Genomic DNA, 11,010 nt, shown 5'->3' with positions numbered 1-11,010 from the left:
CTTGTGTCTTTGTCTTCAATGTTTAGAGGCCAATTTATAGGGATTATGAGGCATCTATCAAAGGAGGAACCAAAAACAGATAAATCATCCATAAATACCTATAGAAATTTTTTCCACCATGTCTAAGAAGATCGACATTATACGTCGCTGAAAAGTGGCAGAAGCATTGCATAATCAAAAGGGCATGCATCTATAATCGAAGGTGCCAAAGGGGCAGGTGAAGGTTGTCTTCTCTTGGTCTTGGGGATCAACCGCCACTTGATTATACCTGGAGTACCCATCTAGGAAACAGTATAGCTCTAGCTAGCAAGACACTCTAGGATCTAATAAATGAATGGGAGCAGAAAGTGATCCTTCAAAGTATGGGAGTTGAGCTTTCGGTAGTCAATGCATATGCGCCATCTCGTGGTTGTGCGCTATGGGATCAATTCACCAGCTGAGTTCTCTACCAATGTGATGATGGACTTCTTTCGAACCACTTGGGTGGGGCTCACCCACTTGCTATCTGAAAAATAATAAGACTCCTAATTTATCATGTGTGTGTGTTCAAGTGTGCGACAAAATATTAAATGCGGAATTTAAAGGATACAAAAATTTTGTTGATGAAGTGGAAACTCAATTAAGAGAAAAACCACTCTGGGGCAGCCAAACCTAGGATATCCACTATTTAAAAAACAAAGCTAGTAACAAAGCAGTAACACTCACGTACCTTGCACTCTAACACGTAACTATACGTGAACGCTTCCCAATCAGGTCTCCTACCTGAAGGGGTCTTCAATGGAATCCTTTAGCTTAGAGCTCCTCCCTAAGCTAGACTTTAGAATATCAAATTATACAATGGACAACTCTTAGAGAGCTAGCAGATCTTCACAATTTCTACCTAAACACTCCCTTTAAGCTCAAGAGAATTCAATACTGAATTCTGTAAATAATACATGCCTAGAGGCCTCTATTTATAGGCTTTACAAGACCTAAATCAAGTCTGATTCGAATTTCTCTAGGCCACGTTCAGACAGTAGCTGATAGTGTCTGGACGGAGAACTGCAACCGCCTTCTATAACGCGCTTCACGAGTTTCCTTATTAAGGCCGCGTTCGGATGATGTTGCCCTAGCGTCCTGACGGTTGCAAGCTGTCTTCCCAATCTGAGTCTGCAAAGGACTCTAGATTCTTCTCAAACACATATGGGCATCCGAATATGTCTATGGTCCGTCAGGATGGAAACAAGGGATTCGACCTTTGATGAGTTGGAAACTGCGGAGAATCTTCCTGGAATTCTAAAATTACCTTCTTGATGCTTGTGACACTGAAATTTGTCATACTAAGGCCCTTTCCATATTAGAGAAATGAACTCTGAATATTTGAAGACTTTGAAATAGTATGGTATCCCTGTTAAAGCAGCAACCTACAATATAGTGTTTTTGTCAACAGAATGTAGCCAATAAACTAACAAACTTCCCATTTGGCCATTCTGGGACAAAAAATCTTGACCAGTTTAAAAATACAATCCCGTTCCAAAAATAAAAATACTCCCCCTTTTTGTCTCAAAAGGACAAAGGGTAAACAAAGTTTTGAAAAAATCACAGACAAAAAGTTCTAAAATCCAAAAATAATAGGCATAATAGATAAGTGTCTGCAGTAGCCCAAATAATCAGAAGTTTGTAACACAACTAATAAAGGAAGGAAGAAAAATCCTCCATGTACCAAATCCTCCTAATCCATTGAAAGCAAGTGACGGAGAAAGATCCGCACAATAAGCTGGGTTTGTGCTACTTCAGCATCTAGCTCTTGAAGCCGTGTACCATAGACTAAAAACCTTCAGTCACTTGAGTTTGCAAAGCCTGAAACTAATTATCCGCAGATTGAAATCCTCTAGTCAACTGGCCTGCAAGATAAATGAGAAGATTCACCTCTGAACGTCTAACTGGTGCAGATCTGAAGAAAGATGCTATGGAAGGCTCTGCATGAGGTTGGGGAAAAAAGCTCATCTAAATCTAGAGACCTTTGGAATTGAGCATATGGCTTCAACAATAGTCTGTTTTCTAAATGATCCATTTGTCAGATACTGTGCTGGGAGCCGCTAGATGACATATTCCTAAAAAGATTTAAATAGAAATATTTCTAAAAATACCATGACAAGGAAAGATTAGATCCTGTTAGTTTCAAAACAATTGTGATATTATGACGGCTGTCAATTGGATACCAAAATTACATAAGCAAATATAGCAATCCAAATGACATAGATATATCAATATCAACCCAACACACAAATAGAATATGATTTTCATGCACAATATCTCAAAAATATTCCAATCAACAAATATTCAAATATTCAAAAAAACACAAAAACTTAAAAGAACAAAGGAAGACAAGAGAATACTATGGAATGAGAAGAGATGTGAAGAAAATGCCAAAATCTAGGTAGAAATCGCGAGAGAAACATTCAAAATGACAAAAATAAGAGAAAACTGCAGTGTTGTGCGGATGGCAAAGAAAGCAAAGGGCTTGCCTTCGAACGTGGTACACACTCATCCAGATGGTCCACAATTAGATTAGCAATCGGCAGGGCCACTTGCGTCTGGATTGTAAGCCAAGTCCATCCGGACGCTTCACATTGAAAAGCTGAAAATCAGAGAAAAATTTGCCGAAAAATAATTTTCTTTAAAGTTAGCTTCATAACACGCATTTAAAAATAACTAATAAGATAGGCAAATAGGAATTCAAAAATATGCAAAGATATAATTGAGAGTTAAGTATTCAATGAGCACAAATTTCACTGTAGATAGAAATTTTAAATAGATGACTTAATTCATGCTATGTGTGTGTGTGTGTGAAAGCTTTCTCAATAAGGTATGACGTTCGTTGACATGATTTATAACAACTGAATTTTCTAAAAAAAAGAGAAATTCAATGTTAGATCAGTCAAATGTCAAACCTTATCTTACAAGGGCCTTGTCACCCTCATCTGATACACTTCCCCTATAAAGCAACACTTTTCTTTTACTTAGTCCATTAGTGACTGTCTGTTTTCGCAATGAATGGGTCACTGACTGTTTCTATAAGGACTAGTTTAAGAATATTTTTAAGCTCATTCAGCAGTGGATCTTTTGAATCCAGATTTTCTGATTTTTTTTTTTAATGCTTTATTTATTGCTTGTGCTACAACCTAGAGAGAATGCCGGAATTTATAGATTCTAGGTTCAACTAGGGAGTTAGTCAATTTGACCATCTTTGCAAAAAAAAAAATCTCTCTCATCAAAATTGTCAGAAGCTAAAAATCAGAGAGTAAAAAAAATATACCTTAAGGGAGCTTTGGATAGTGCCAATTTTTTATCGCATGAGAAAAGCAACTATCTAGCATTAAGATACAACAAGGAAACTTAGCAGATATCAGGCATAAACTCTCAATCATATATAAGCATATTTAATCAATGCACAATGAATTGAGATATTTGGCTAAAATACATGCAATATCTGACAAGCTATCAAAAGAAAAAAAAAAAATGAAAGTCGACATGTTCTCCCCCAATTTTTTTTTTTTTTTTTTTTTTTTTTTTTTTTTTTTTTTTTTGTAATGTAAGAGCAAACTTGACCTCAGGGAGAAAGGTTTGGAATTACCAAGACACAAAAGCAACCGCCCGACGTGCTTTTTTTGTCATCCCCAATAAATTCCTGCATAAATTTTTCTCAAGGCAAACAAGAGAAAATATGGGGATAGAAAATATATGGTTCCTTAAACAGAATGCAAGGACTGAATAAGATAAGACATGATAAATAATGCAATGCAAACATACCTGTCATGTACTAGGATCTAGGAAAAAAAATCTTAGGCATGGTGTGACTTCACCTTCACCAGGTGAGTCCACTCCCCCTCAAGGGGTGAATGGTTTCATCCTTCCTTGCCCATACCTTATTTACCTGTGAGGCAAGGTTGTGAGCTATGTCCAATTTGTCCAATCTCACTAGGACACTTTTCATCATGCTGACGAGCCCTTCATAGATATGATGTTCCTTGGGCCTTTGTAGCTTCAACTTGAAGCATTCGGCTTTGGTGTGGCCATACTTACCACATGGATGGCATGAGGGAGAACCCCTTTGAGGATAATGCCATTTTTTTTTTCTTGAAAAGTATGATGAGGTATGGAAGGTTTAGAGCTAGACTTACCTGTCTTTGGCTCTTGTTTCTTGATCCAAGGCTTTTGATACCGGATCTGATGATAGTGTGGCCTAATGTGTCTTGTGACACCACAGTGGTGGCAAGTAGGCTAACTTCGTTTGCTAAAATTCTTCTTGACAGGCTTTGCAATTTTAAGGTTAGCATTCTTACACAAAACATAGTTCTTACCTTCTTAAGATAAATGTCTCCTATGGGGCGGGACATATTTAGAAGAATGTTTCTCAATATTTCCATTTTTGGGAGCAACCTGCTTATTCCAAGACTTGTGGGATTTCAATAAATAATAATTTGATCTAATATGACCAATCTTCCTACAATAATGACAAATAGGAACAAACTTACCTTGTATTCTTGATTCCTTGGACTTAGGCTTCACACAATCATTTAAGCAAGAATTTTCAGAATTATCTAAACAAGTTGTATCTACTATAATAGGCTTAATAACAATAGAATCCAATTTAGAATCACAAGCATGTGAATTTAAGCATGTGAATTCAAATCATCAACAATTAAGCCAGGCTTGTTAGAATAATCTGTATGAATACAAAGCATGCTTTTTAAATTATCACTAGAGAATTTTTTTCAAGAGATCTTCAGATTCTTTTAATTTATTCTCAAGTGTATCAATAGTGTTAAACATCATAGTATTCTTAGATTTCAAAGAGTCAATCAAAGCATGTGATTCAGACAATTTAATGATTAAAGACTCTTTTTCTTACTTAACCCTTTTGAGCTCTTCATTGGAATTTTTAGAATTTTTACTCAATTTAAGAAAATCCTAAAGGAGCTCATTATCAGAATTCTCTTCAGATAGTTGAGAAGAATTCATGATAAAAGGAGTCAACAAAAATATGGCTCACACAAAGGAAATTAATCCATACATAAGTGAACCTACTCTGATACCAATTAAAAAATAATAAGACTCCTAATTTATCGTGTGTGTGTGTGTGATCAAGTGTGCAACAAAATATTAAATGCGGAATTTAAAAGAGAGAAATCTTTTGTTGATGAAGCGGAAACTCAATTAAGAAAAAAACAACTCCGGGGCAGCTAAACCCAAGATATCCACTATTCAGAAAACAAAACTAGTAACAAAGCTGTAACACTCACATACCCCTGATGCAGCGATCGTACCTTGCACTCTAACATGTACCTATATGTGAACGCTTCCCAACCGGGTCTCCTACCTAAAGGGGTCTTCAATCCTTTAGCTTAGGCACCCTCCTTAAGCTAGAGTTCACACGAATTGAAACCACCTTCCATGATGCCCTTCACACGTTTCCTTATTAAGGCCGCATCCAGACAATGTTAACCTCGCGTCCGGACAGTTGCAAGCTTTCTTCCCAATCCGTGTCTGCAAAGGACTCTGGATTCTTCTCGAACACTAAAGAGTGTCAGGACGATGTTGGCCTATTGTCCAGACGGATGCATGTTGAGCTAGCAAAATCTTTTGGAACACAAATGGGTGTCCATACGTGTCTCTGGTTCGCCCGGACGGAAACAAGGCTTCCGACTTTTGCTGAGTTGGAAATTGCGCAGAATCTTCCTGGAATTCTGAAATTGCCTTCTTGATGCTTGTGACACTGAAACTTGTCATATTAAGGCCTTTTCTATATTAGAGAAATAAATTCTGAATATTTGAAGACCTTGAAATTGTACAGCATCCCTGTTAAAGCAACAACCTACAATATAGTGTTTTTGTCAACATAATGTAGCCAATAAACTAACACTATCTGAGATGGGGTAGATGATAACTGGATTGAGTAATTTGATCACTTCCTTCATCACTACCTCTTTGATATTGGGATTCAGTCGGAGCTGTGCCTCACTGGAGGATCAAGAGTCTTCTTCTAAATGAATCTGGTGCATCCAGATGGAGGGGTCGATGCCCTTTAAATTTGCTATAGTCCATCCAATAGCTTCTTTATGCTCCTTCAATACTACTGACAAACTGTCTTCTTGGTCCTTTTGTAGATTTGAAGCAATGATGACCGGCAGGGTGTCGTTAGATCCAAGGAAGGCATACTCGAGGAGTGCTTGAAGGGAAGGAACATAAGGAGTGCTCGAAGTCAGAGGTAGGGGCTCCTTTGGTATTCTCTATGGATGAAAATCAACACTGGCAGCTGTGTCTAGCAAGGCATTTACCTCATCAATGTATTGATCGATGTGGATGTCTTCAGAGCCAAAGTGAGTCAGGTATTTTTCCAAAGAATCCCTTGTCAAGAGACAATGGAGTGAGTCTTCTACATATTCTTCAATGTTGTTTACAAAGAAACACTCATTCTGATCAGGTGCATGCTGGAATGCATTGAAGATATTTAACATGACCTTCATATTACCAAAGGAGATCTCCATGACTCCAGTATGATAGTTGATGCATGAATTGGTTGTGGCTAAGAAAGGACTCCCAAGGATGACCGGAAGCAGCTTCTCAGGATTGGGAACGGGCTCAGTGTTAAGTACGATGAAGTCTATCGGGAAGAAAACTTATCCACTCTGATGATGATGTCTTCTATAACCCCTCTTGGTTTCTTAATGGACTGATAAGTCAGTTGCAGAATCACTGTGGTAGGCTTTAGTTCCCCTAGGCCAAGTTGCTGATATACTGAATATGAAAGTCGATTCACACTTGCTCCCAGATCTAGGAATGCTTTATCAATCTCACTCTGTCTGATGATGCATGAAATGGTAGGGGATCCAGGGTCTTTGAACTTCGAAGGAGTGTTGTGCTAAATTAGAGAGCTCACATGCTCAGTAAGGACTTTCCTGGTAATGTGATTTCTGCATTTCCTCTTCTGAGTACATAGGTCTTTGAGGAACTTTACATAAGCAGGTACTTGCTTGATGGCATCAAGGAGTGGGAGGTTGATTTTTACCTGTATGAAGACCTCCATCATATCTTGTATCTTCTCTCCTTATTTCCCGAAGTGAGAAGGTACCTTGAGGCATTCTAGGAATGGGACCTAAGGCTCATATGGCATCTCAGGAGTGGGAGCTAAAGAAGAAGAAGCCTCAGTGTTTATTTTCTTACTCTTTTCCTTCTACAGGTTCTGTGGGAGCTCAGTTTGCTCATCCTCCTTTTTCTGCACATGATTGTTGATCCTTCTTCCACTTCGCAATGTGGTGATAGCTTGAACTTGTTGGTGTTGTGAAGTACCTTCTTCTAACATGTAGTGTCCCTTCGGGTTGGCCACTAGCTGACTTGGAAGTTTCTCATCTTCCCTCCTGTTAAGGGTATTAGCTACTTGTCCCAACTGAGCCTCAATCTTAGCAATGGATTGAAAGTGAAAGTTCACTAAAAAATAAACGACTTCTAATTTTTCGTGTGTGTGTGTGCACAATGTGTAACAAAATATTGTAAATGCAGAATTTAAAGAACAAAAATATTTTGTTAACGAAGTGGAAAATCAATTAAGACAAAAACCATTCCGGGGCAGCCGAACCCAGGAAATCCACTATCAAAAGACAAAGCTAGTACAAAGATAGTAACACTCACTTACCCGATGCAGCGATCGTATCTTGCACTCTGACATGTAACCCAACGTGAACGCCTCCCAACCAAGTCTCCTGCTTGAAGGGGTCTTCTATGGATTCCTTTACCTTAGGTCTCCTCCCTAAGATAGACTTTGTTAGTTTTTGTGTTGGCTGCATTCTGTTGGACAAAATCACTTTTATGTAATGTTGCTGCTTTCACAGGGATGCTGCTTTATCCAGAGTCTACTCTTCAGCTATGTTCCTCGAGAAGATTCTGTGAAGTTTTCAAGGATTTATTTCGGTCCCTGTCAGCCGTCCGGACGACGTGGTATTTCGTCCGGACGCTCATCAGTCAGCAACATCCATCCGAACGATGAGATCTTTCCGTCTGGACGCCCATCAGTGTCTAGAAGCTTCGAACAGTTCAAGATTGCATCTGTCCGGACGTAATGGAAAATCGTCCGGACGCTCTTCAGAGTTCGAGAAAATCCAAGTGTTTCAGTGCATCCGTCCGGACGACGTGGTTATACCATCCGGACGCCATTCAGTGTTTGACAAGAATTAGGGTTTCTGCCTCAAGACACAGTTATGGGAAGACGGCTGCTACTGTCTGGACGATGTGTGATCCCGTCTGGACGATGTCCTCTATAAGGCAAGAACGTGCATACCAAGTTCAACCGTCCGGACGTCATCCTTCATGGTCCGGACAATCAAGCTTCATATATGGAAATTGCATGCACCAGTTCAACCATCCAGACATTAGCCTTAAAGGTCCGGACGCTCCAAAGCCTTATTACGGTAATTACGTGTAGCCAAAGTGCAACCGTCCGAACTCTAGGGCTACACCGTCCGGACGTAGCCTGGTTACGGAAGCTTCCAGTTCTATTTTGGAAAGGCGGTTGCAGTTGACCGTCCGGACGCTCGGTCAAGCCGTCCGGACACCCTCCGGTATTTTGATCATAACTTTTTACTCAAATATCGGATTGGGACAAAATCGGCGTCTATGGAAAGCTGACAAAAAATGCTGTCAACTAACCATCTGGACGGTCACTATAAGCGTCCGGACTCAAACCGTCAGAACGGAAAGATTTTCCCGTCCGGACGGCCCTGCAGAAAATTCCAGAATTACTTTCCGGACAAGAAAAACTTGACCTGTCCGGACTGCCCTGGCTCCCGTCCGGACGCGCGTGTCTTAGACTCCATTGTTGACTCAAAATAGGGTTTCCTGCCTATAAATAAGAGGCTCTAGGCATGCTTTCAAAATAGAATTCGGTGGTGAATTCTCTACAGCTTAGAGACGTGATATTTCCTCTAAAGCCTTGCCAAGTGTGTGATTTGATCAGCTGTGAAGTCTATCTTAGGGGTTGGCCCTAAGGTAAAAGATTCCATTGAAGACCCCTTCAGGTAGGAGACCTGGTTGGGAAGCGTTCGTGTTGGGTTACACGTTAGAGAGCAAGGTACGACCACTGTATCAGGGGTATGTGAGTGTTACTGCTTTGTATCTAGCTTTGTCTTCTGAATAGTGGATATCCTGGGTTTGGCTGCCCCAGATTGATTTTTCTCTTAATTGAGTTTCCACTTCGTCAACAAAATATTTGTCTCCTTTAAATTCCGCATTTAATATTTTGTTGCACACTGTTCACACACACTGTTAAATTTAGAAGTCCATTTATTTTTCAGACTTCAACACAAACAAAGAACAGCACACCGGCAACAGTTAGAGAGCTAGCAGATCTTCACAATATCTCCCTAAATACTCTCTCTAAGCTATAGAAAATTCAATACCGAATTCTGTAAATAATACATGCCTAGAGGCCTTTATTTATAGGCTACAAAAGACCTAAATCGACATTAATTTGATTTTCTCTAGAATGCATCTGGACACAAGCTAAGGTCGTCCGGACGGACAATTGTGCAACTGCCTTTCCATAACGTGCTTCACGCTCTCCATATTAAGGCCAGATCAGGACGATGTTTCCCTAGCGTCTAGACGGTTGCAACTCTGCTACACACAATTTCCATAATAGGGATTGTGTCTGGAAGATATTGCCCTGACGTCCGGATGGCTGCAATTCTTCTCCACGTCTTACCTTATTAAGGATCATGTCCAGATGGTGTAGCCCTATCGTCCGGACGGATGCAGCTATCTTCCCATATACATGTCTGCAAAGGAAAAACTAATTTTTGTCGAACTCTGAAGAGTGTCGGAACGTGTTGCCATGACGTCCGAATGGATGCAACTATGAACTGTTCGAAGTGTTAGTTTTTGTGTTGGCTACATTCTGTTGACAAAATCACTTCTATGTAATGTTGCTGTTTTCATCAGGGAAGCTGCCTTATCCAGAGTCTAATCTTCAGCCATGTCCTTCAAGAAGATTCTGTGAAGTTTGGAAGCAAGTGTATTTCGGTTCCCTGCTAGCCATCCGAACGACGTGGTATTCCGTTCGGACACTCATCAATCAGCAACGTCCATCTGGACGACAAGATCTTTTCCGTCCGAACATCCATCAGTGTCTAGAAGCTCATCAGAGTTCGAGAAGATCCCAGTGTTCCAGTGCATTTGTCTGGATGACGTGGTTATACCATTCGGACGCCATTCAGGGTTTGACAAGCATTAAGGTTTCTGCCTCAAGACAGAGTTATGGGAAGATGGCTGCTACCGTCTGGACGATGTGTGATCCCGTCCGGACGATGTTTTCTATAAGGCAAGATGTGCACCAGTTCAACTGTACGGACATCAGTCTTTAGGGTACAGACGCTCCAAGCCTTATTATGGTAATTACGTGCAGCCGAGATGTTGTAAACAGGGACTCCACTATTCAGAGTGAAGTCAGAAGAAATTCAAGTTCCCTGTCAGCCATCCGGACGATCGTGCCATCCCGTCTGGACGCCCATCTGTCTACTGCTCCATCCGTCCAGACGATGTGTCATCCCGTCCGGATGCCAGACAGTCCAGCATCATCCGTCCGGACGACGTGCTTCTTCCGTCCGGACACTTCACTATATCAAGAAGTTTTTGTGCCAGCTTGCTCCATCCGGACGTTTCAGCAGCACGTCCGGACGCCTATCAGTTCTCGAACGGTTCACTGATTCTTTCCAAGTTCCAAGAAAGGGAAGATCAATCAACCGTCCGGACGATGTAGTATACTGTCCGGACGCGTATCTTCGTAAGGCAAGAATCGCAGTTCAAAATGAACCGTCCGGACATCTGACAGCTGTGGTCCGGACACTGGTGCATCATATATGGTAACTGACGATTCGACTTCAACCGTCTGGACGTCTCCCCCTTATGGTCCGGACACACACACATCAGATATGGAAATTGCATGTTGAAGTTTAGCCGTCCGGACGCTCCTGCCCC

The sequence above is a fragment of the Alnus glutinosa genome, chromosome 2 (assembly GCF_958979055.1).
Source record: "Alnus glutinosa chromosome 2, dhAlnGlut1.1, whole genome shotgun sequence".
In the NCBI taxonomy this organism is placed as follows: Eukaryota; Viridiplantae; Streptophyta; class Magnoliopsida; order Fagales; family Betulaceae; genus Alnus; species Alnus glutinosa.
Note: the sequence above shows the minus strand (reverse complement) of the source record.